We start from the raw sequence: 26,034 nt of genomic DNA, 5'->3' as shown, positions 1-26,034 counted from the left end.
AATGCCCACCCTTTGGGCCTTTTGGACTGGCCAAAGCCGAAACCGAAACTCAGCCGACTGGCAATAACTCAGGGAGTTCCTGCTGCTGGATATGGTATTTTCCTCCAGTTTTTCGGCCGCTTGTTAAGTAATTTTGTTAATAGCTGCACCAGCAGCAGCGGCTTCAATAAATCTTTTGTGCGGCTGCCACAATTCGTTGCACATTTCATGCTCTCTTTGCCAGTGGCTCTTGGGCTATAACTATTAAATGGAAACTAGTTCACTCCACTCTAGAAGGCTCAATCGAGTGCCAGCACCTCCCACAAGGCACAAGCCAAAGCGAAAAAACTGTGCAAATAAAACTGCCGGCAAATATCTGAAATAAAATAAAACTAAAATCGCTGCACGCATGCGAACGACTGCGAAAAGACCAAATTACTCGACTGACTTTCTCCAATTTTAGCCAGCTTCGATTGCAACAATACAGGCAACCACCAACCAGTCGGCGAATAACAATACCACAAATTATAACTTTGTCTTGCCAACTCAGAATAAACACGGCGGAGGGAAAACAACAAGTGTATCGGGCTGCCTACTAATTTCTCTACTCTTTCCGGGGAGAGTACTTTGATTTTAAATTTTCTATTTTCCCATCGATTCGTGGCAGTCTTTGGAGACACGATCGATCGTCTATGATCCCTGACTTTAAGATGTGGTCTTCTTAAGTTTATTTTTTTGTATCGTGAATATGACATGCACGACTGAGCTTACGTTAAAATCCATTTAAATTTAATTTTAAATATTAAAGTTAAAGTTAATTTTAAATATTTTCCATATTATTTCTATATCCTGCTAAAACCAGCTAACTCGTTGGCAGTTTTTCCAGTTAGTGACCCTTGTCTGACGTGCTGGCCAAAAGGCGTTTTGTTGACCCACTGCCGCTGACAAATTCACTAATTTTGAGTGCCGGAAACGGATTCGGAGTTGCTTTTGTTTTCGCTGTTGTTTTGCGATCTGATTGCAGCGATTACTGGCTGTCACCCTTTTTTTTTATTTTCGCCTCTGTCGTAATTTACACCTGTTGCACCTGCTGCAAACGCTTAACACACACAGGAGCTTACACAAATTTTCAGGCCAACATGGGCCAACTGTCGTGGTCGCGGAGACACGAGTCTTGGCTAAATGGAATTTAATTATAAAATAATTACACGCTCATTCGCTGGGCTCGCTTTAATTGTTTGACGTTTGCTTAATTTGGCTCATTAGAAACTATGTTTTGTGGCTTTTCGCTGCTGCTGCTGCTGCCTTCAGCGATTTTCCATTTGGGTCATTTGGACTCGCATATTTTTCCTGGCAGTTGGCTTTTTTTCGAAACCCATTTAAATTGGTTTAGTTCTGAGACTGCGTTGTTTTATTTGCTAACTTTTCGGTATGTGTACTTCATTAAAATCGGTCGGTTTTTGCTCGACTCTAGTATGTGGCAAGGTGAGCCAGGAAATAAATTAAATGCGAAAAGCCACAGAGAATTGCTGACTTAATTGTTGCGCATACGCAGCGTTGCACAAGGCACTTCAGGTTGGGGTTCAGCCAAAGCCGCTTAGCCTTTGTTTTATTTTGCGTGTCGGTCTGTGAATCGAAATCGGTTTGAGTCGTCGATTCAGTTGGGATTGTTTCGATTTGCCTTGGGCATTGTTGTGTTCTGGCTCTCGATTAAATGTCGTTGGTTCGATTTATGAACACAGCATGCAGTTTGAGTTGTATTCAGGTCTACACGGTTGTCGAACAAATCTGCAATTTGCCGAGCACTTTCGCACATCATAATTGAAAATAATTATTTGCCTAAGCAGATTAGTTTAAGCCAATTCTTACTTAAACCAATTCTGACCAATTTAATTAGGAGCCTCTTTTTAATATGTGCAAGTGCATTCATATTGATATTAATGATTTGTAAAGTTGATCAACAGAACAGAGTATATATATTTATTCATTATTGAATCTTTTATCTCAGAACCCCCTCTTAGTTGTGGGTTAGTTTATAAGCCCCCCTTTTATTCATTGGCCATTCTCATCACTTGGCTCCTCTATTTCACTTATCTGCTAATTAACTAATTGGCACAGCCAAATTCAATTGCAATTCGGCGAATCGAAGAACAGAATATCCGTGGCCGACTAATTGAGGTCTCCAATATATATGGCTATGGAAATAGAATCGGAGGCGCAACGGGAAATGGGATCGTAACGGGAATTGGCCGACTCAATACGCTGATTGATTGTGAATAATCAATGGGTGGATGGATGGTTATGAATCGGGGGGCGGACATAGATGTAGTGCCTGGATGCATAACTAAATTAGGCAACGCCGCGAACGTGAGGGGCATTCTAGATATCAGATATATAGGGGAATGGTTCTCTTCCGCTGCCGACCACATCTAAGTCGAGTTATGTAATAAAAGATTTGGCAAAGTCCGGTGATATATTAAGCAGTCAGCAGTCGCCATTCCTGTCTGGGTGCATTCATATCCAGAGAAATGGCGCACAATGAAATGAAATATGAGCGCGGGGATTTCCCCAGTTAACTTGGCCAAGCGAATTGTCAGCGAAAAATGTTTTTGGAGATGAAATGGTGTGCAAGAGAGGGGAGGGGGTGGGGGGAACTAACCGAACGGAAGCACAACGGCCACCTTAATGACAGAACACCCAGCACAGTGCTGGCCAAAAGTTACCAGCCAACTTCAACCAATGCTGGAGCGCATTGGCAGTGACGGTGGACTTATTCCACGGACTGTTTGCGGGTAGACAAAGCGATGAACATGGATAAGTAAGCATAACAAAGGCAGTTAGTTCTGCTGATGTGACAAGCTCAATTTATTCACACGATTTTCATACCAAGACGGTTGACTTACTATGGCTTAGAGGGTTAGTTAAGGTTTGCTTTGCTTACTTGTTTAATTTATTAGTAAACGAATTTAAATCTTTAATTTATAGAGCTTAACGTAATAACGCACTGTTAACCTCGATTTTCCACCATTAAAATTCGATTTGGTTTGTATGGAGTGGACCAAAAGGATTTTCGTAATACGGCTAATTGAAATCGCAATTAGCCGAAACATTTTGAGCTCCATCGGTGGTGTCTTTCCCCACCATCCGCCCCCTTTGGCGTTCTACTCTGTGTGTGGCTCTCTAATTAACACGCTTTTTTAATTATTAATTGCTGCACTTAATTTATAGGCAACACTGGAGACCCCGGCGAACATCCTACGTCATCCTACGCCGCAAAAAGCTAAGGGAAAACCATTTAACCCCGCTTCGTAGGCAAAGGCACAAATTGCAATTTGTTTCAAGTGTCCTGGCGGCAGGACAAAGTTTCTCCTTATGCTTTTGTGTGTCCTTGGAGGAAGTGGGTGGGCAAACTGAGGGTAAAACTATCTGCTAACTGTGATTTTTGTGCCTCAAAAAGTTGCAATTTGTCTTTTTACCTTTGCTCTATCGCCGCCTTTGTTGCACTTCCTTATTTCTTGTTCTACTTTTAGTTCTTTTTTCGGCTTTCTTGTATTCCTGTTGAAAAATAAATTGAATTGTAAGTTGAAAGTTTTGCCATATGGATTGCTGCTGGCCCCTCTTCAATTTGTGGGTTTTCTTCTCGTTTCTCGTTTTATTTGGAAATTAATTAAGTGTATGCAGTCAGCATAACGGTTGCTCCCAAGAACCGTAACCATTTCCCCATTTTCATTTTCATTCTGATCTATTGATACAGAACATCAATTTTAGCTTTTATTTAGTTTCTTTTGGGGATTACCCGAATGGAATGAATTAAAATAATGCAAATGAGCCACAATACAAACAGTGTGGCTGGAAACCAGAAGGCAGATACCAGATAACAAAGCTACAAAGTTTTTCATTTGGCTCTTCGTGTTTCCACATTTCGTTTCGTTTCTTCACCTCGATGAAGGAAAATGCCCTGCAGCATTCTAGATGGATGGTCGGATAAATGGACTGCAGCTGCACTTTTCGGGAAGAGTGACTTTTGAAGTAGCCAGCGGCGACAGAGTTTTCTTTTAATGAGTGGAGGAGTGGAGAGGTTTGAAATATGATAAAAAGATTGGACAAAATTTTGGGTGAGGGCGAAACATAACAATGTTTTTTTGGATATTAAAACAGGAAACAAATTTAGTTTTAGCTTACTCCACTATAAAACGTTTATTAAGCTTTCCTTCAAATGTGAGACACTGATGATATTTTACTTTTAGTTCATATAAAAATTCATTGCTTATTCGACTTTAATGGGTTTAAGTAGACTATTTAGTAGATTTATTTGGGTAAAATTATCGTTTAGTTCGGCATTATAGTGGAAGTGGCAATAAAAGTTTCAATTTCGCTCGAAAAATAATAAAAAAATAAGTTAAATCGTTCGTTTGTTTTGGCTTTATAGTTCAGGCATAAAAACGTAATTTCCTCCGGTTCTGTTCACATATAAAAGATATATTTCTGCACCGGATTAAACCGAAATTGAAATGAAATCTAAAGCAACCCAAACACAGATCGCTTAAAAAACCCTGGGTGCTGAAAAAAACCATCTAGAGAACTAGGAGCAGAAGCAGATGCGAAACTGCCAACAGTTTTTCCCGAATAAAAGAGCGAAAATTCCATGGCGACTGAAAATGCATTTTTCTGTCGCATTTCCTGCCCCAGCGTGGAGCATAAAATAACAGCAAAGCAACATAAACACGTGCCAGCCCAGTCTAATGTCGGCTATTTCCTGTTGGCCAAAACCGTAGGCCAAAAAAGGCGAAATAATAGGAAACGGCAGGAAAAACAGGCATGCATAAAAGCAAGCGTCACCGGCAGCAGTAAAAGAAGCGTGGAACGACAGTGAGAAGTTTGGTCAGGGATATTCTGGACCCAAGTTGGGGTCTTTTCCCGACAGCTTCCACCTCTCCTGCCACTTTTCCACTTTCCAAACCGCCACCAAGTGGTGGGCGCATCCAGGAAATGAGGGCACAAAAAAGGCGCAGAATAAAGGAGGACAACTGCTGGAATGGCCAAGGGAATACCCTTTACAGTGACAAAGCAACTACTGATAGGAAAGTCTTTCCCTGCAAGTTCAAAGATTCCAAGTAACAATTATAATAAAGAAGTAAAAGAAACATTTAAATCTCTGGGTTCTTAACTAACATAAGTGCTTTAAATAATTGCCTAAAATCTGAAAAAACAGTCTCAGAAAAAGGTAGATATGATAGAGACACAAACAGTAGAAATACACAACAGCTAAGGCCAAAGCCACACTTGGTAACAAACAAACAAAAAAACAGGTGGTTAGAAAGGGAAAGAAAAATATGTTAATAAACTCTGGGGGGTGGGGGTTAGGCATAGCATAACGTGATAAACGCTGGATGAATGACCTCTCTCTTTATATAGCACTCCTCTTTTTTTCCTCCTGCCAACTACATTTGAGTCAAAAACAGATGACGGCGATGGATCTTAAAGGCACACAGAGGGAAAATGTATAGCTATCTTATCATCCGCATCTTCAAGTGAAGTCTTATATAAAAGAAACTAATGGTTTGAGATGGCCTCTCAGAGACAAGGAAACAAGTAATAGTTAGTATTTATAGTATTTACATTACTTCAATATAAATTTCGCCCAGTGTAGACCAGCATTATTATGCAGCTGCAGACTCGAAAAGTTTTTGCCACTGGCCATCCTTCTAATAGGCCAACAAAAATCTCAGCTGGATAATGATGCACTGACAACTGCAACTGCATGCTGCGTGTCCTGCCATCTCAGTCGCTCGCCCAGTTGCCCTCTTTTTCACTCAGCCGCTCGCCGTCTCTTTCTCTGTTTGTGGCAGTTACTTAGTTATGCATGCCTCTTCTACCACATCTTTTTGTTAGTTTGTCTGCATTTCTGCTTTCGAGTTCATTGCCGCGACTCATTCTTATTTTCTTCTCCACGTTCATCTCTCTCAAACATTTTCCATTCGCTTCTGAGTGGCAGCACAGTCATTATTATCATAATGAACACTTGGATCATTATCACCTCAATGTGGGCCCTGTCTTCTCGGCTCACTCGACTACCCTTCAGCTTGTGTTCATTAGCCCAGTAAGCCCCACTCCTCGATCATAATTCAATTATCTGCGAGGGAACCCCTCCGACAGTGGGAAGAATCCGAGGAAGTGGTTGTGCGGCTTTGATGGCCCAAACACCAAGTTGGCCAAAGGAAATGGTTTACGACTTTTGGGGGAAACAGCTTGACTCGCAGATAGGTGGATTGTTAGGTTCTTGGAGTGCTGGGGAGCCATATGATGGATGGTTGGAAATTAAAGTGTTCAAAGAAAATAAAGAAAGCTATTACACTGCGTAAGTTACAACTATAAATTACTACTGATTCAACAGTATATAAGGAACATGCTATTGTGGGATCAATTTCCGGCGTAAGTGAGTTATTACCAATAAACTATGATTCTTGAAACATCATCACCTACAAAATTATAGAATAAGATTCAAGGAGCAAGTGTGTGCGAATAATTGATTTTTCGCTCAACCAGCCATCCAAACCAAGCGTAAAGAACTGATCTATAGACTTTGTAAAGCAGTAAAATAATTACCGAGCAATCAAAAAATAATTCAACCATTAATTGCTATATCAACCACTGTACCTGCGGAATATGGTGGTACAGGTGGTGTTAGGCCGTCTTCATCAGTCAGGCACCCAGTTTCCTAGAAACCATAATTTGCACGCTTTCTTCTCAAAACCCAGACACGAGTCTCCAAATCCCCCGCTCCCCGCACGCCTTTCTCGAATTCTTGGCCGCGGCTCTAACACATTTTCTTAATATTTTCGAGTTCACGATCAAGATCAACGAAAGAGAATACAAACTCGATTGCCGCTAATAGAGCCGCCGAAGATGCTGTGAGAAGTAAGGCGGAAATGGGGGCCTTGCCTCTCTTCAATATAAGGTATATATATACATACATACATATATATATATTAGTCCCCTTCTTTGACTTTCATTTCTTCCTACAGTTAGACACTTTTATTGTGTTTCACATTACTTTTGTCTGTGCGAGTTTGTTTGCCATGCGTTTTGTTACTCGCTGTTTGTGTTTTTGTTTACTCGTACTTTTCCTTCACTTCTTTTTCGAGCGCAGATAACCATTTCTATAAGCAAAGTGCGATATTTCACAAGAGTCTCGCCGGAATCGAGTTGACTACAACAATACGTTGTACTTCTGAAGGAGTGTTTTTCTTTTTGGGAGCTCGTTGTTCTTTTGTTTTGCGTATTTTTGGCATTCCTTCTGATGCTTTTTGCAACTTTTCCCGGTTATTTTTACTTTGCAACTTCACGCAGAGTTTTCACCAAGGTCAGGGGCTCGTTGAGCAGGGGGGTCAAATTGCATTTGCAGAATCCAAATAATGATAAATCATTGCTCTGTGCATATTCTGATTTATTTCATACTTTTATGGTTGATTCTAAGGAAACCCCCCGAAAAACCACCGTCTACGTCCCTTTGTGCCAAAATAGTTCTGTGTGTGTTTCAGGTTGAATTTGTTTAGTACCAACAAAAGCAAATATAAATTGCCGTAGATTAAAGTTGCAATCGTGACTGGGGTAAGCCGAAAATGGAAGACTCCGGCGAGCATAGAATCAAATTTGGTCTCAAATTACTCAAAGGCAACTTTCAATTGAGATAATAGAACCTGATTTGCATTAAAATGAATTGTAGAAGGCAGCATGTAAACCATTTCCCCAAATTGAGGGAGAAATGTTTGTTAATTTGACGACACACACGAACTAATAAAATTACTAAAAATATATATTTAATTATTGAATCAGAGGGCAGTGTTGTATTTTCATTACCAAGATTTTTCTTTGCCCGATTTTTTTCATCGACAAAACCAAACTCAATTTTCATCAAGTGGAAAAACCTTTTCGGAATTAAATTAAGCTCTTAACACTGCGTGGAAATCGAAACAATGTGCCACGCTGGGCTCGGCTTTTCTTTCTTTCCCCATTTTCACACAGTCGAGACTCGGGCCCATTTCCTCTCGGAGATTTTGGTGGAAACTCGCCGGGCAGACACTTGTGCATATTAATTGCTTATTGAGCAGGCTTCTCTGCCTTCCGAAGTGAAACGAAAAACCACCGCCGCGGGAAAGAATTGTTTGGGAAAATCCTCGCGCATGAGGAAAGCCTTTTTTATTATTCTTTATCAGTTTCAATCACTGTATCGCAACTGGCACTAACAAACAGTGGGCACTCGCTAAGTTAAATTTGTGGCTAGAAAGTTAATGCACCGATGTGATGATTTGGTTTGCTGATATTGGTTTTGTACAACAGCAAAGGAAAGTTTTATAGTTTTGGAAAATAAAATCTTAATTAATATGTGACAAATAACTGGATATATTTTTTAACCATTCAAATTTACTTAATACAATGTTTTTTATAACTAAAATAATATATAATTGGTGTTTGTTGAGGTATCACTGTACTGGCCTCCGTTTTTCAGTTGTGGCCTTTATTCATTCACTTCGCCAGACTCGCCCCCCTGCAATTCTTCATTCCCTCACCCAGGCATTCATTCATTCATTCATTCATTCGTGCAAGTCTCCTTCTCACCTGTTTGTTTTGTTGTTTTTGTTGCTGTTGTTCCTGGCCCTGTCTCCCTCCCTCGCAGTCGTCCCGTCTCCCTTGCTCGCGTGCTGAAACAAGCGTTTTCCGGCCAAAAGGTAGATATTCTTATATTTTGTTGTTTTTTGGGGTGTCAGAGGTCGCGGGTTCGGTGGTTTGGGCCCTTTGTTGCAGCCACTTGTGCGCCTCTCCCTCGATATTTTCGTTTTTTTTTTGCTCGTCACTTGGCCCTTTACTGGTTGACAAAACGCCAAACGCTTGAAATTCCTTTATATCCGTTTTTATTTTCCCCCGTTTTGTATTCGAATCTTTTTTTAAGTTAGCGCGCGGTTTTAAAATTTGGTTTATTTCCCTGTGTTTGGTCAAAATAAGAAAAAAGAAGGAAAAACGTAATGCTGTTACCGCTGCTGTTTGCTGTTTTTACTTTTGTTGTGTTGTTAACCTTTTCCGTTCTGTGCACGTGTTTGATTTTCCCTCTTGGCCATGTTGTTGCTGCTCTCGGCTTTGTGGCAACCTGTTTGCCATTGGAATGTTTTCGTGTGGTTTTCCCAAAGAATGAAAATTCGGCTGGAATGCCACGAGTAATAATTATGATTGCATTCGAAAATCTTTGTAATTTCCGGCCCAGTTTTTTGGCCTTTTATTTGTGAACACAATTATTTTTTTTGGCTCGAATTTATCTAATCAAAGGAAATTCCTTGGTCATGGGGAAAATTTTAAACGCAAAGCGACCTCAATTATTTAAGTTCATATGAAAAGGTGAATTGATAAAATGTTTTTATTACTGCACCACAAGCTAAATTGATTTTGGATTTCACCTATTCGATATACAATTTCAAAGTTAATTTTTAAATATGTGTTCTTGAAAAGTTTTTACTGTTTCCACGCTGCAAATCATTTTTCCAATTTACATTCAATTACGAAGGAGTATAAAACCGTTTGTGCCACATAATTATATGCAAACAAGCCGCCAAAGTTATTTCGATTTATTTACGTTTCGGGCAGAAGTATTTATCCAATTTTGCGCAACAATTTAAACAGCAAATAAACAAATCAATTAACGGCTTTCATACACTTTTGTTGGCATCAGAAGTCGGTCAATCTCTGAAGTCTGGCCATAAGTGTGCGCCTTAAATTTAATTAAGCCTTCTGCCGTCTTACTGCCTACTGGTTTGGTTTTCTTTCCCGCTTCTGGCTCCCCCGACTTTTCTCGATTTACTCGAGATCCAAAGATGGAGAGACGAGGTGCGATGCCTTGGGTTCTCCGGCTTTCTAAACTAAACCCCAAAGATCCACGCTCCGCTGGCGCTGCCCACTCGAGAGCAACAACAACAACAGCAACCAGCTAGACCCGCCGCCTAACGGTAAACCAAATGAAAAGCTCTATTGATAGAGGCGAGCCACTTGGCCAAAGTCGCTTCTTGGCCAAATCCACACCGTGCAGTATGGAGTACATATAGCGCGGCGACGTCACGGCGCGCGTTCAGGAATTCTGGACCAGCTGGAAACCGTTGTTCGCCGTCGCCGCCAAATCAAAGCCAAAATAATACAGAACTGGTTTTCGAACAGGAATGATGTGTTTTCTTTTTCTTGGTGGCATAGAATGCATGCTCGCAAGTGCAAATGATAAGCGGAAAAGCATGCAGAAATCAACACAAACACAAGCAACACATAAGATCACACACACGCACTCTCGTGATTTTCCTCTGGCGATTTCCCGGAAAAACTCCGTCGACGTTCGTAGCGCTTGGGCCTTAACAGGTGACTGAATGCCAAGAATCGGGGCTCTGAAATCGAGCTCCAGCCCATGTTAGCGCTTAACAGCGACGCCGAACGAAGCGAAAGCAGCGACGCAGCAGAGAAACTTCGGCTTTTGGAGTGTTAACCGGCTTTTAACCCTCTGCTAACTTGGCTAACTGGCATTGCTTGCATGCCAAGTTAATGTTTAGTTATTTTCGGCTTTTTTCGGGGGTGCATTAAACCCTTGCTTAAACTCCGTTTTCGCCTTGCTTCACTGGCCAGACATGCAGGCCAATTTATTGGCTTCCAATTAGCTAACTAAATTACCCAAGTGGTAATAGTTTGGCCAGAGGAAGCAAAACTGTGCAAAGCGAACGCAAGCACTGTCATTAGCAAATAACTGTACGGTTTACTCAGCAATTTTTGATATAAATGTCATTTGTAAAAAATAATGTGTCTCATCAAGTGTTAACTTATGAACAGAATATTTAAAAAAAACAATGTATTATTTAATATTCCTTAACAAGTAATTATTGATGCTGCTTGTGAGCTGTAACATAATAGACTTCCTTATTTTGTCAAATATCGTAAGTAACGTAACACTGTTAACTAACATAGACCACAAACCAATATCGTAGGCGTAACAGGCACTGCAACAACCGGCTTACGTTTGCAGCGCTGCTAAGCCCGACAGTTAACAGAGACCACGCACCGCAGAAACGAGATAAAAAGTAAAATCAAAAGCAGACCGTAACTTACCCCCTGACCTATATATATGTATGCCAAACATGCTCATCCTCTCGGGGAATGAGCACCCACTAAAAAGGCAACAAAAAACAGGAACGACGCACCAAACTTTAAGCGCAACTAATTATGTGGGGGCAATATACGAGCATCTCTGCAGCTTTAAATAGTTGAGTGTTAAGAAAAGTCCCAGAAATACCTGAAATAATCCCCCAGTTCCCAGTTACCAGATTCCAGTTACCAGCCAGCTCGAGTTGGGCTTCAAAGATTTAGCAAGTTTCGGAGAATGTGCAAGTTATGCGAATGCGTTTCTCCATAAACTAAAGCCCACCACCTTACTGCCTCCTTTACACTTTCTTACTCGCAAACTTTTCAAATATGCCAATCATAACTCGCAGTTTTCATGCATACAGCGATTTTTTATATGCCAACATATCCTTAACATGCTGCATTATTGAAGAAAGATACTTATTTTATTTGGAAACAAATATATCTTCGTTACATTTCGAAATAGAGTAGTCACTATGCTTCTTTGGGGCTTTTCTCCTCTTTTGCTGCTGTTATGCCTGGGATTATCTTATTTTGGCCTGAGTGAGTTGTGGCTGCTGTTGAGTGGAGGCCTCAAGGCTGCATTTCGCTTTTTATTGTCTTTTTTGGCCTCTGCTCGCTTTTCGGGCTCATCTTTGCTTTCCGCTCCCTCGCAGGTGACGTGGCCTATTAGCAGCGATAAAAGTCGGAGGCGCTCGACAACAAAAGGATATCCGCCTGAAGGAGCAGCGCCGGCAGGAAATGCCAACAGCACGTGTGTTGCCGTCTCTGTTGTGCTCGGTCGCCCCCTCTCTTTCTGGGAAATTATGGCTGAAAAATTAGCGCATTAAATATGTATGTAAACGACTGGAGCGATATCTTAATATGGCAAACGTGACGGGGACCAAAACACTCACTCCCAAAGACCTAAATAATTTTCCTAATCTGCCAACATAAAGCTGATTTCGTATTTACATTTCATATTTAATTGCGCAAATTGTTTACTCGAAATTTAAAGCCGGTCAGCTCTCATTCTGCCATTAAAATTATCATCATACTTGCTATAATCAGGGAAATTTTCATATGTTAATTAGCCGGTGGATTATTTATTTAGCATATAATCTAAAGCACAGGAGACAGGTTGATTTGATTTAGGTGCAAATACTCGTATTTATTTAGTCGGCATTTTGTCGTTTAAAAGGTGAATAATTTGGATAATTGATAATCGGATTTCAGCGTTGATTTAAATATTAAATATTTACACCAAGGCTTTTAGTTAGATAATTCATTATTTGGTGGAAATGGGAAACGAAATTTACAGCAATCTGCAAAAGACCCAAACGATATGCTATGATTTTAATTGTCATTAATTTGCAAGGTTGCTGTGGAAGTTTATTTTTCTCTCTTACGCTTTTGTTTAGTCCTTTTTGAATTAATTTGTTGACATGCTTTTGATTTATACTTTTAATTGGAACTTTTAGTTTCAGCTTAGCCTTAAAATCTGAAAATAAAGTTTAACGTAAGTTCTGTGTTTGTATTGATGGTTACATTTTTACTTGGCACTTTGGTTAGTTTGGATACTATTCTTGTCTCCTTATCGTTGACTTTTTGGATCCAACGGTTTTAGTTCGTTTTTCTTCGTTATTATATTTTTTTTTTTGGGCTTCTTTTTACCGAACCCTTCCTTTGTCTAACTTGGCTCGATTTCATGTATCTTGTCCTTCAGTTTTTTGTTCCTACCTTCCATTTTTGACTTATGCATGTCGACAGTGGCATTTTCCATTTTCCCTCTTTTCTCTCTTTCCATCCATTTTAATTGGCATTTAACAAGTCTTTCTTTGTCCCTGTACTCATTCTACACTCTTCGGCTCTTGAGGAACTCTAGAGAACCTTCATTTCATTGCACTCAACATTTCTCTGTTCATCTGGACCAGAATTCGAGCGCCACACCTATTAATGACAACTCATTAGGCCCCGCTGTCCGTAATCCCATCCATTTATTTCCGAAAGGACAACCCAACCATCAAATAAAAGTCGGAAGAAAGAACATTCAGAAACCAAGGCTCATTCCAAGTCTTTGGACACGTACCGTCGCATAATTACAACTTAATCGCTTGACAAACAAAGCAGACGCCACGCCCCCGCCCACGCCCATGCCCCCATAAACAGCAATAACAACAATGGTGGAAAGTGGGGGCGGGGAGGATAATGCCCGTCCTAAGTTTTAAATGGCGACCCAAAGTCACTTTAAAGACTCCTCGGCTATTCAACTATGGACATGGCATTGTCACGCCTTAAATAGTTAATGGGGAGTAATGCCAGCCAGAGGGGAGATTTAGAAGTTCCGGGGTTTTTGGTCCTTCTTTTTTGGGGCGAATTTCTTTCTTACCATTAAGCTTACGGCTGGAAAAGAAGTTTTCCACACATTTTAATTGTTGGAATGCAGATAAATTTTCATTTAGCAACTGTTTATGTATTATTTTTATGTATATTAGGAAATACAATCGAATCCCCCCATTTTACGAAGGAGGTTGACATATCTTGCAAAAACTATTTCCATGTTAGGGGGCCGTCCGCAACTCCCGCAAAATGAATATTTCATGACAATTAAATTGTTAACTCTGTCGAGCGGGGCGCAAAGGACCCGAAAACCATTGTGCACTTAACATGCTGGGAATTCTACCCAGCCACGCCCCTTTTCCCGCACTGCCACTCACACCGTTGAAGCCCACAATAAGCTTACACTTACACCTGCTGAAACCCTCCATTCCAGTTCAACCCCCTCAACTGCCACCTGCCTCGTGCAACACTCGCCCGAATAATGTTGCGGTCAATTTCATTATCCTGGACCATGTCCACAGCTACACTGAAAGAAATGCATAGGATCTATGAGAGGCTATTCACAAATATAAGCCTTTAGGAAAGCCCTAAGAATATGCAAATATACCTTTGTTTATTCTTTGCTTACCCTTTACCCTTTAAGTTTATAATATAATTGCATAATTGCAAATATTTCTTAAATTGTAGAATTTATTTTCGTGACCAGTGTGCTTGTTCCAGCGAGCCTTAGCTTATTGGAATTACGCAAGGATTGGCGGCGCTTGCAACGCATACAAATACGAGTATGCACGCGGCCCCAGATTGAGTTTTGGTCTGGCGACTCCGTTGTAGGATTAGTGCCGAAAACAGGAGTATCCCGACGCAGATGTAAGGACGTGCATGCATCACTTCATTAGGCATATTGATGTCATGCGCCGCACTGCGAACTGAGTGGCATGCATCAAGGTCCTGCCGCTGGGTTGCAGGATCCTTGCATTTACTGGCATCATTTGTCAGCGGGCACAAAGGAAAGACTGTGGAAATGAAAAACAGCCAGAGTCCTTTGGGAGCTGACCATTGTGAAGGACTCGTTCGTTTAATGTGGTTATGTGGCCGCAAAACAAAAGCGAGGCACGATGATTATGATTGATGCAGAAACCCAAAACTTTGGAATTCGGTGCATTCGAAGCACCCTCAACATTATAAATCTATTTGCCTTAACCAGCTTTATTAAATGCACTTTCACGTCTGTTTACTCCACTCTATGTTGTCACAGTTGAGAGCATAAAAATGTAAAACCATATTTGAACAGACAACTTTTTAGCGCCATTTTCGCAGTAATTCTGATTTACCTCGCATTTTCCCCGCCCACAAAACCATTTGACATTTGCGTAGATGACGTCCGGAATTTTCCGTTGAAATGCAAATATAATTAAACAAACCGCAAAAATATTCACACAGTAGTTGGCCATTAAAATTACACATTTTGCCAATTATATTTAGAAAGTGGACGGTAAATGGCTTAAAAAAATTGCCGCAAATCCTGTCCAATTATTTATTTAAATGCATATTTATTTAATGTGTAGGCACACGTGCCTGCTTGTGTTTATGTTTGCGTGTACATATAAATTATTTCAAGTGACTTATTTATTAATTTTTGCAAATGACACAGGACGATTTGATTTCAATTTTCTGCTCTCCAGCTGCAAGGAAAATACAGTGCGTTTCAAAACCATCTCACATTTATTTCCTAATTTATGTCACTTCGTTTGGTTGCCAAAGGAAATATATGTACATTTGAATGGCATTATAATTTTGACTGTCATTTCAGATTTGTTTAAAAAACTGGCAACATTTGCCTTACATCGCTGATATGCAGTGTACCACTCACATTTAATTTAATTGATTTAAATGTTGGACACGCGATTTAAGTGACTTCGTTTTGCCTCATGTCAATTGAAATGAAAGCGAAACGCCTGTCGCAGGTAATGTATTTTATTTGTTCATAAATTATTGGTCCGCTTCTTTTTGTTCTTCGCTTTTCCTCGTCACATTTAATGCGAATATTATGAATAAACTGCAAGCCAACAGGATACATAATTGAGCAATTGCGATGCAATATAAATACATTATGCAAAGCAACTGTCCAACTAAGTGGAGTGCGAATCAATTTGAATTTCAAACTAAATTGTAATTTAATTAGGTAATATTTTTCAATCAATGTTAAGTGGAGAGAGCGGTAAATTGAGTTGAGACACTGTGAATTGAAGCCAACTCAAAGTTACTTAAGTAAGTAGTCCGACAAAATCTGAGCGCTAAGTGAAGTCGACTTGATATAGAGGTCTGCTCAATTTTACCAAAAATGAACTACCTATCCCTACAGCTAACAATAATTCAAACTGGCTAATGGCCGGCATACAATTTGCCAAACAAAAAACCCTCTCCACGTTTGGGCCATGAAAAGTGGGGCGGTTCCCCATAAATTAAGGGGCCAAGAGCTGAAACCCTTTGGCACATATTCCAAACAAAAGGTTGAACTAGAAATAAAAGCTACCCTGAACAAAGTTGGGGGAGTGGAAAACAAAAGGCATGAAAAGGAAAGCCCCATCCAAGCAAGCATATGTGGGTGAAAAAATGACACAGTGAGTTATGTATATGGATGGAAAATATTGTAAATATAAAGCCAATATATATGCAACTTAATAATCAAGCATAAAACATAGCTTTATTTAAACAATTTCAACTACAAGCAATTAGCGTTAATAACGTATGAATTAGGTTCATTATAGCCGAGCCTTGCTGTATTTTCACACACTTTGCATCCCGGCGAACAATGAGGAACCAAATTTATCAAACATTTTGTGGCTGCCATTGTTCTACGAGTATTTGACCCGACACCCCGCAATACAAATTCGGCGCACTCATGCCGGATTCCGCTAGGCTGTATCTTTATAGCCCCCAAATGCAGCCCATCACTGTGCGTATCTATAATTGTCAACGAATGTTGCCCAATTCCGGAATTTGCATAGATTTTTACCGCAGTCATTATGGTATGATGAGCGGAATGATGATTGTTGTGCGATGTTGTGGGTGCCGAGCTCCTCGATGATGCTGATTTCCATGTGTCATGGAAGCTGACGGGCCCGGCTGAGATCCGCTAATCGATTATGCAAAAGCAAAATGGAATTGAGTAAAACGCTGGCAAAGCACAAAGTAAGAGTGGAGGAATAAAAATGAAATCAAGGCAAAGTTTGAACAGCAGCATGTGACGACTCATCGATGGATATTCGACAAAGAAACCGTGTTGCCACTCATCTTCCCTCTCCGAATGCTCGGGACAAAACCCCAAAGTCAATTAAAGGATTTCCAACACAGTCCCCAATTTCCCCACTTTCCCACTGCTCCGAACTTTATTGTCACACATCGGAAAATTTCTCCGAAGGGATTGAGTCCGGGCACCCAAAAGCAATTGGGTGAAACAATGGAGGGCTAGACCACAAAACTGTATTGTAACCTGAAAAATTAAACCCCAATGGAGGGGGCAACGGGGGGCTGGCGAGATGTTGGCATTCTATGCGCCCTGGATTTTGAGAGGGTCTCCAAAATCCGATTTCTATTTTATGAGCAGATTAAATAGTCGTTGAAAAGGAATATCTGACGAAAATGGTAATCTCTGTACTGAACTTTATGGTTTTGAAAGTGAAAGAAAGTTAGGAGAATCGCTCCACTTCAGACATAAATCTATACCATTTTTAGCTCATGCGGAAAAGCTATAGCCCTTTCACAGTGGACACTCGAAAAGAACAACAGGGGGAGGTGCAGGGAATAAAATCGAAGATGGACACAAGTGCTCGCATGGGTGGTAAAATGCTTTTCGTGTCTGTGGCTCGGGGGGAAATCGTTCGAATGACTGACTGACTGACTGGCGGAGTGAATGAACGAATGAGTGAATGACTGCGATGGAGTGACTAACTGACAATCAGAGCTCTTTAAATTTTCGGGGATAGGTGGTCGCTCGGTCGGTCAGGGGCTATTGTTGTGGCGTGAAATGTTTACCAGGTTTCAAGTCGTAAATTGATTTGATTTCGGTCATTTCGGCACTTTTGTTTGCTTGCAAAACTTTTGCTCTCGGCAAGTGGCAAAAATTTCAATCGAAACGACCAATTTGTATGTGTATTTACCAGTCCCCCGTCTCCATGTGTGGGCGTGATTGATGGTGGGCGTGGCCGGATAGGGGGCCCCTTCCAGCCGATAATTCACGCTCAATTGAGCTCTGTTTGAACTGCTGATGTGTGCAATGCGTCTTGGATTTCCGTCCCTTTGTTTACGTCGATTTCCTTGCGGTTGCTCCTGGCCGACAATTTGTTTTGCCAGCTCTTGTTTTTGCCCGATGCTTCGATATTTCCCTCACAAGACTCAGGCTCGGACACTTTGACATTCGACATGTCAGTGGAAGTTTTAAGCACCGGCGCAGCAAAAAAGCGAAATAGTTGTCAATTAAGCAAAAACAGGACACCCCCGAGTGCGTCCGCCCCAAATAATGAATGATGTGGTTGCTGTGGCCAAAGTTCAGGGCTTACGACCGATGATAGATGGGCGATATAAATATATTTGGGGTTCGTATCGCAACTGGGTGAAGAAGCATGTCCTGAAGGACTCCGAAATGTTGTTTGTGGCTGCCGGTTGTCCAAGGACTGTGAGCAAACTAATCAGAGTGAGTGGATGCTTCAAAGTCGAGCTTTGATAAGGATTGACTTGAGTATATTAAACGAGTGTAAAAAACTGGATTGATAGCTCAAACACTATATCTTGATGGCTGGTAAGTGAAATCTTAAAGGGTTAAGCTAGATGAGTATCATTGATAAGTGGAACGAAAGGTTATTGGACCTATTAAAAAAGGTTTATTTTTGTTGTAAAGTTCGTTCTCCTTATAAAAGTGTAGCATCCCCACTTACGTATCCTGCTCTATAAGTCCTTGTTTACGGAACGAGTCCTTCGGCGTTTGTTCCTTTTTATCTACTCCAAACAGCTGGTGGTGGAAGCCATAACTTGTATGTTAATAACCCCAATTATGCGCAGGAATACACCTTCCGGTGCCCATGAATTTTTATCTCCGACTTCCCTGTCTCACCTATCAAGTGTTTGTTTTGGTCTCGCCTTCATCTCGGTCTCGTTATGGCCACTTTCGGTTGGTGCGTTGCATTATCACGTTCTAGTTTTATGTGCTATTAAGTGCAATATGAGCTTGCGGCCCTCTAAAGTGTGCTATAATCTTGGCCACCAAGGCTACACCCCTCGTCACAAAGTAATGGCCAGTACTTTGGGGCTGCATTGTGCACTGGATTTAGCGCCATAAACTGACTTTTGCTCTCAGTTCGCTTTCGGCCAGACACACACATGGTCAGCAAGCAGTTAATGCCGAAATATAACCAGCATTTTTCAGGCAGCTGCAGGCATTACAACACTCTAAAGCCAAATTGTAATAATTTTATTACTTGTGGAAACTCGGCGCTATTTTCTCGATTTTCTCGAAAGCCCATTTCCTCTGCAGTGTATTTTGCTTGATGAAAAACCGGATGCACCGGGCTAAAAACCAATTTCATTTGTCAGTTTGTTGACTTTGAAGTTTCATTGTCTAACAGTCTACAACAAATTCGATTTGCATAATAAATGACATTGCCATTGTTCGGTAAACTGAATAATTAATTTAATAATGTATTTAATTTGATTTTTAGCTGTGTGTAGCACATATTTAACAATGGTTCGTCGATTGTGTGATGCAAAATAGAAAATGAAATGGAGAAAATCAATTTTTATAGACGGAGATAAATGCCAGTATAGACCATAATTGGGAGTTTATTGCATTAGCTGTCGTTAGTGGATTAATATAAATTATTGAAATTAAGTTATTTAATCTTCACATACATTTACTTTAAAAACGTTCAGCTTTATTCGATTAAGTTCTTTGTGAACTTATCCCAGAGCTGACTGCCTCTCAAACTTTTAATACCAGTTCCGTTTTGGCCCGAGGCTAGGATATGTATATTTATTTACTATATGTTGTTCCAGCCGAGTTTGTGGCACCTTTCAATTCATTAGCAACTTTATATGGCACAACTTGGACTGGCCAACCAAATTTACGCACTCTTGCCAAACTAGAGACACTATGAGCAAGAAAAACAAGGAAGCGAAATATGTGCTGCATCGAATAAAATAAACTAAAGTTAACTTGACTCTTGGACAAGGCGAGTAGCGAAGGGGAAGGGGAAGGGGATGGGGATGGGGGACACATGGCAAAATGGAGTCGAAAGTAAAAAGCGAGTCAATGTATGCTTCTGTTTTTCTTACTAATATAAAACTTGGCATTAAACGCCAGCGAGACGGGGAAAGTAGTCTGAACTTGAGAAGTCGAAAACTCCCAAAGAGGACTTATGCGAAATGAAGAGGGGGACGGGCAATTGCAGGGGCATCCTTGCTTGTTTTGAGCGCAAACTTTGGCGCTGTATCTTCACCCTCCCCCGACCTCTCGACCCGATAAAGTTTAACTAGCGCCCTACACAAACACAATACACACACACACACACCCGCGCATAAAGTGGTAAGAAGCTGATGGAATGCAAGCCACGAGAGCGGGTATGCCAATTTGGCTAGAAAGTATTTAATACCGCATATGCACTTTTAAAATGAAAGAAATGAGTTTAAATAAGAACTCGTTTGAAAAACAAAACTATATATGATTATGCACTTTTCTTGAAAACTGTTCTGAAAGTATAGAATACTAGAAAATCTGTTACTTATTTTTTAATGATTTAATACCTTAAGGAACCCCGACAGCACCTCCGACTTGCGGCAGCAGCATAAATTGGTAGTGAGAAACGGTTGCATGGAAACGGTATGTGAAAAGTTTGTTCTCGGCTGTTGTGTGTGTGTTTACTTGGAAGCCGTTAAGTTTCATTTCCGTTTCATTTCATTTCGTTTTATTACTTTGGTCAGTTTGATGATTTTTCGCCCTCCCGCAGTTCTTTGGCCACTTCCCCCTTTTTATCCTTGTTAGTTTTGAGTTCGAATCGCTTGCGTCTTCTGGCTTTTCTTCCGTTTTTTTTTTTTGCTTGCAGCTGCACTCGAGTTAATTGAAAGCTTAACCTTTACATGCACTTACACTGCTGTTAGGGGCAGGATGCCACGCCCCCTTGTAATGCCCGTGTCAGCGCAATCAGTGCCACACCCCCTGGCAAATGATTCGAGTCATTCGGACTGCCTTAGTCTTCTTCTAATTGTCGTTGACTTCTTCTTCTTGTTAGCCTTGTTCTCTTCTTCTTTTTTTTTTTTTTTGGGTCTCATTACTTAAGCACGCGCAGTAAGCGCCACTGCCACGCCCCCGCGCCCTGCCGCCCCTATAAAGGTCAGCAAAGAAGCTTCTGGGGGAGCAGCAGCAGTCGTTTGTGGGCCCATTTTGGGTGTGTTACTGGTGCACTAAAAACCCACCAAGGTGTTTTTCTAAAAATCTACTCCAACCCATAAATTTCTATGGTATTTAACTTTCAATCAACTTATTTAAAGTTATATAAAATATTTAATAATTAGAGTGTACTCAGTCAAAGTTGCTTTGAATTTTTTTCGGTGTATACCTACATCAGCATTGACTACTTTGTCTGGCTTTTTGTTTTCTTAGCCAGGCGTCATCATTACCGTCAAGAGCCAGCCAGCAAACGTCTTGGCCCAGACCGCAATTTGCCTGCTAACTGCCAACTGACAGCCGGCAGTTTAAGCCAGAGACGGAATGTCGCCCACAAGGGGAAAAACGTTCCAAAAATAAAAGTTGGTCGGTTTCGTTATGCAGCTCGGTGGGATACTGATTTCAAGATAGATGGTGTGCATTGTATTTCTGGAGAATATGGCATACTGAGCCATTGATACGAACTAGAGAATTCTGGCTAACTCTATCTGAAACTATCTGAAATCTCTTACAAAAGCATCTGCCCAAACTAAGCAAACTAATGTGCTAAGCATTTCACTAACTATTGCACAAACATTTTATGTATTTCGTGGCTTTACTTTCCAGCTTGTTGGGTGACGAAAACGGCGATTTGCTTAAAGTAATTTAATTTTTGGCCGCATTGCACAAAGCTGAAGTCTGGCTAAAGTTTATTTCGTGTCAGAGATCGGAGCAATTAGTGCGAGCTATTAGCTGTCAAAGTCATTAAACTCGAAATGGTCTCTGGGGCAACTTCAGTTTTGACAAATCGCAGAGCAGGCCTACCAGGGAACTCGGGATGAATTTCAAAGCCACCAAGAACACACCGTGAACCGGAGAGCTCCGGCTCTTTGGTATGCAAAATTCTTCAAGGCCAGCGCTTTAATTAATTCGCATGCCAAAAAGAGGAGCAGCCGCCGTTTCTGCGCGGCAATTGTATAATTAGTGTTGGGCCATCTCCATCTCAATCTCCATCCGAATCTATCTGCATCTACATCTCACTGTGGAGCCCACACTTTCGGGCCACTCCTCCATTCGCGAAGGTGTTCAATTACACAAATGAATGCAGGGGAAACGCCGAAGGCAAAACAAATGTATATTTTCCACGCACAGCCTCGGCAAACTTAAGTGTGCCACGGCAAAAGGGGCGTGGCTGACCGAAGAGCCCACTGAATTATTTCATTGATGAGTCTGCGTTGGGTGGGCACTTGAATTCCCTTTTTGGGAGCTCGTTGCCTGTCTCCGGACAAATCTTCCGATGGGTTGGGCAGCTGACTTGGCTCCAGTTGCCATCTGCTCCACGATGGAGTGTACATAAATAAATAAATAAATATTTCCTCAGTGAAATCTATTTGAAATGCAAAGCTCGCACTAGATAATATGTCACTCGAGGAGCAGAAATTTCACAAATTAAATTCGATAATATTTGAATCAAATGCTTTAAGCGTGTCAAGTAGATAAAGTAAAGTAATAGGTTTTTTGGGGAGTTTTAATTAAATTTAGAAGTTACTCATTTAATTACAAATTCAATTAATTGTGTTCCAATCGTGATTTAAAACTTTAAATGATAAACCTCAATCAGTAATGTATGCAGCAATTATATTTAATCATTCTGGTGATTCTCCTTTTTATATCTGCATAATTTAGCTCACACGCATCTCGATTGCAAAATCAGGCATTCAACAGAAATTGCAGCATACGCGAATTAAAAATGGTAATATTTCGTTTGTCTTTTTTCTGGCAGACACCACCTTCAAAAATTACAAACTGGGAAAATGAGAGATGGTAGTGTGATTGTTATGGCCATACCAACTTATGGCAAATTATCACTCAGCTTCTTGCAACACTTGGCGCAATTTGCAACGGTCCACCCATCGGCAATATAAACTGAAGATTGGACACCCCAAAAGACTTTATAGATTTGACATTTCGAATAGAAAGGAAATATCCCCTTTATGGCTCCTTTAAAACACCATAAATTAAATTGCCCTTCCTAATAATACTTTTATAATAGTGCAAACAGGGTACTCAAACATTCGGTACTCCACAGACACGAGTGCTGCAAATGATAATAGAGGTAAAAAGTGAATAAAAAAGCAGTACAAATAAATTACAAGCACCGCGCGCGCCACTTGCACATCTCACCTTTATACTTTTATGATTTAATATGGGAAAATGCTTGTAAAATGACCAAAAAAGGCAGGTGGGCAAAATGAAAACAGATGCAGAGACTCCCAAATGGGGGGCACATTTTTGTGGCGGCAACAGGGCGGATTTGGCAACACGTGAACAATATAATCGCAAAATTGTTTTTTCACCTCTCTTTTTCGGTGTTGACTTTGCCACTTACCTGTGTCCCGAGCCTCGTTTTCCTTTTGGCTTGTGTGTGGCATCGTGATGGGGCAACAAGTGTTGCTGTTGTAGCAACTTGTTTATTGTTTTTATGTTTTTTAGCCGACAGACGTAATAGACAGCACTACTGATGGCCAAACAAACAGGAAACTTCTGGATTTGTGGCTGGGTGAGAATTGCATTACTAATTTATGGCTGGCTAAACTCCGCACTGTTTACAAATTACTCGGGAAATGTATTGAAAATTAAGCAAACGAATTTTGGATAAAACTTTCTCAAATATATTTCCCTAAATGAAGAAAAACCCTTTTTCGCCGGCCCTTAAAGGGACTAACATCGAACTGAGCTGGAAAGCTGTATGGACTTTGAGTTCCCAATCCCACAAAAGCAATTTTCCCCACTTGCCAAGCCATTTGAAAGACAAAGTGGGGAAAATAAAAGACCTGCCCAAAAGTTCGCGTCACTTTCAGCCTTTAAACGCCGCCCATTGCCGGCAGACAAAACTAAGAGGGAAAAGCCCAGAAAAAACTAATCAAGGCCCGCGGCTTTTGGCCGCAACTCCCCCAACGTTGGCCAAATTCGGGGCCCACATAAAAATTTTCGGGGCGGGTCACGTGCCCCGACTGACAGGCGTTTTGCGAAATCTCATCAATCAAAATCTTAGTGTGATAATAACGAGCGGGAGAAATCACAAAGCATTTCTTTCAACCGACGGAGTTCCACTAACCCACAATTCGGCTGAGGATAATGGCCAACTAGATGGGGATTCCGCTGAATGCTGATAATGGCGGAGTGGTGGAGACTTTGCTGACGTAATGACCCGGTTGAGGGGTTTTCTGGCCCTTTATCCTTCTCTCAGACGGAAACGAAGACGTCGCGCAATTTCTTGGGGCCTCCGGCTAGCCGCAGACGGCAAATCGAAACTTCCGCCTCATGTCGGCGGCCTGTTTTGGCCCTAATTTGAAAGTTAAGCGTTATAAACACGTTCATTTAACGCCAGTCCCCGGCTCATCCCCCGCGGCCATATATCTGGGCTCCAAAGCTAATGTTGCGCGATTTCGAAACACAAATTGCTGTCATTAAAATCATTTCAATGCGAATAAAAGTTGCGGAAAAGAAGAACACAGTAAATAAGAAGGAAAATCAAATGGAAAATTTTGCGAGCGACCACAAAGAAGTAAAATAAATTGGAAGTGGCAGCCAGAGACTTTTGTCCAGTAAATTGAAATTGTAATGAAATGGAAAGCAGAGGAAAGCTGGGTCGTGCAATTAGACTCGCGCTTCTTAGCCAAGTGAATTTAAATTATAATAATGAGAAGTTTATAAATATATAATGAAAGCGAAATTTGCATTAGGACTGAAGCATATTTTTTTGAAATTTTTCCAAAGTTCCAGTTCTTTTGCTGCCCACATTAATTTTTGTCTAGCTGTTGTTGTCTTGTGATTAAATTTATATACATCTCTCTTAATTGAAAATGAATACTAACTTCTTGCTCTTTTGAACTGTTTGGCATTGTGGCATTTTCTCGAGTTGATCCTGAAAGTAATGCCAACTTTCCCGACGCTGATTGTGTTGACCGGAGGTATGCCTCAATTTAAATTGCATTTGTTGGGAACTTCAGCTGCAGCCGGCAGCGTGTCATAAATGTCGCCAGACAAACGAAATGAACTGGGACACGTCCTCAACCCTGGAATCCTTAAGCCCGATCCTAATCCGCCCTTCGCTACTGGCCAGCGACTTTGCCCGGAAAATTGGAAACGCCACCCGCACACAAACAAACACCGAGCGAGTGGAAAACCCACAGACACACTTGACATCATAGTTGCGTTTGACAAGAAAACTGATTTGTCATTGCCGTAATGAGCTCGGGGCCTTGGCTCTTTCGCATCTCGGATATATATAGTATCTGTATCTGCTGCCCTACCTCAGTGAGAAAGCAAAAGTAAAGCACAAAATGCAATAAGCATTGCCATTAAAACAAGTGTGGGAGTTACATTCCGCAGACTGGGGACAAAAGTGTGGGGGCTGTCGGTTCGGTGGAGCAGAATCGAGAGTTCTTGGTATGAAATGAAATTCAAAAAGGTAAACAAACTAGAAATACGATTAGGATTTAACTTGAAATTTATATCCAAGTACCACTTATGACATTTTACTAGAAGCGTAGAAAAGTTTCCCACAAATCTCCAACGAAATTCTGCATAATTTTAAAAGTTTAGATACATGTTCAGTATTATTAACATTTTACCACTGTTAAGTAACCTGTGTGGTTCATGTAACGCCTCTAACTCTCAAGTCAGTTGCAGCTTTCTCATTAGTTGCCAAAATCCCAGAATAAACTTTCCGCAGAGAGTTGGCAGCATATATGGAACTTTTAGAAATATGAGAGCATTTGTGGCAAAATCAGTCAAAGGTTACATCAGACAAAAGTGTGGTTGAAAAGTTTAAATCAGCTGCTGATTGCATCTGCTGTATATTTTGGTCAACCCTGAGCTATTTATTATTTTAATGGGCAGCATTCATATTTTATTATATTTGCATCATTCAACATGATTTTTCAACACAAGCACATTGTTCAATAATCCCTTATTTGTCCTGCTAAACCGCTAATAAACGTATTTAGCTGCGAAAACCGATTGTTAAATTAAATTAAAACGGTTATCAATTCAATCCCCAGAGCGTGTAATAAAATCTAGTTTAAATGATACAAGTTAGCTCTTTTATTTCTGCAGCAATACAGTTTATTAGATTGTAAATGAATTCTGCGAAT

At 40.8% G+C, this 26,034-nt stretch overlaps 1 protein-coding gene and 1 long non-coding RNA gene across 6 annotated transcripts in view; one reads left to right on the top strand and one right to left on the bottom strand.

Annotated features, from left to right (window-relative positions):
• Positions 1-10,404, bottom strand: part of LOC6730588 — a 48,390-nt gene extending 37,986 nt beyond the window's left edge. For 3 of the 5 annotated variants that reach the window (XM_016179379.3, XM_039298601.2, XM_039298602.2), the window contains exons 1-2: positions 10,302-10,404; positions 8,599-8,962 (exon numbers count right to left, since the gene is read on the bottom strand). The gene's annotated coding sequence lies outside the window, so the exon portion shown is untranslated. Of the gene's footprint in view, positions 1-8,598; positions 8,963-10,295 lie in introns of all 5 variants that reach the window. The other 2 variants (XM_016179380.3, XM_039298599.2) reach the window with 2 other exon arrangements.
• Positions 10,405-10,803: 399 nt separating this feature from the next.
• On the top strand, positions 10,804-24,601 carry LOC123327482. Its single transcript, XR_006542204.1, has 2 exons — positions 10,804-10,937; positions 23,369-24,601. It is a non-coding gene; the product is annotated as an uncharacterized LOC123327482 (long non-coding RNA).
• The last annotated feature ends 1,433 nt before the right edge of the window (positions 24,602-26,034 follow it).

This window comes from Drosophila simulans, chromosome 2L (assembly GCF_016746395.2).
Source record: "Drosophila simulans strain w501 chromosome 2L, Prin_Dsim_3.1, whole genome shotgun sequence".
NCBI lineage: Eukaryota > Metazoa > Arthropoda > Insecta > Diptera > Drosophilidae > Drosophila > Drosophila simulans.
The sequence above is the reverse complement of the archived record's forward strand: the minus strand, read 5'-3'. Positions and strand labels throughout refer to the sequence as shown.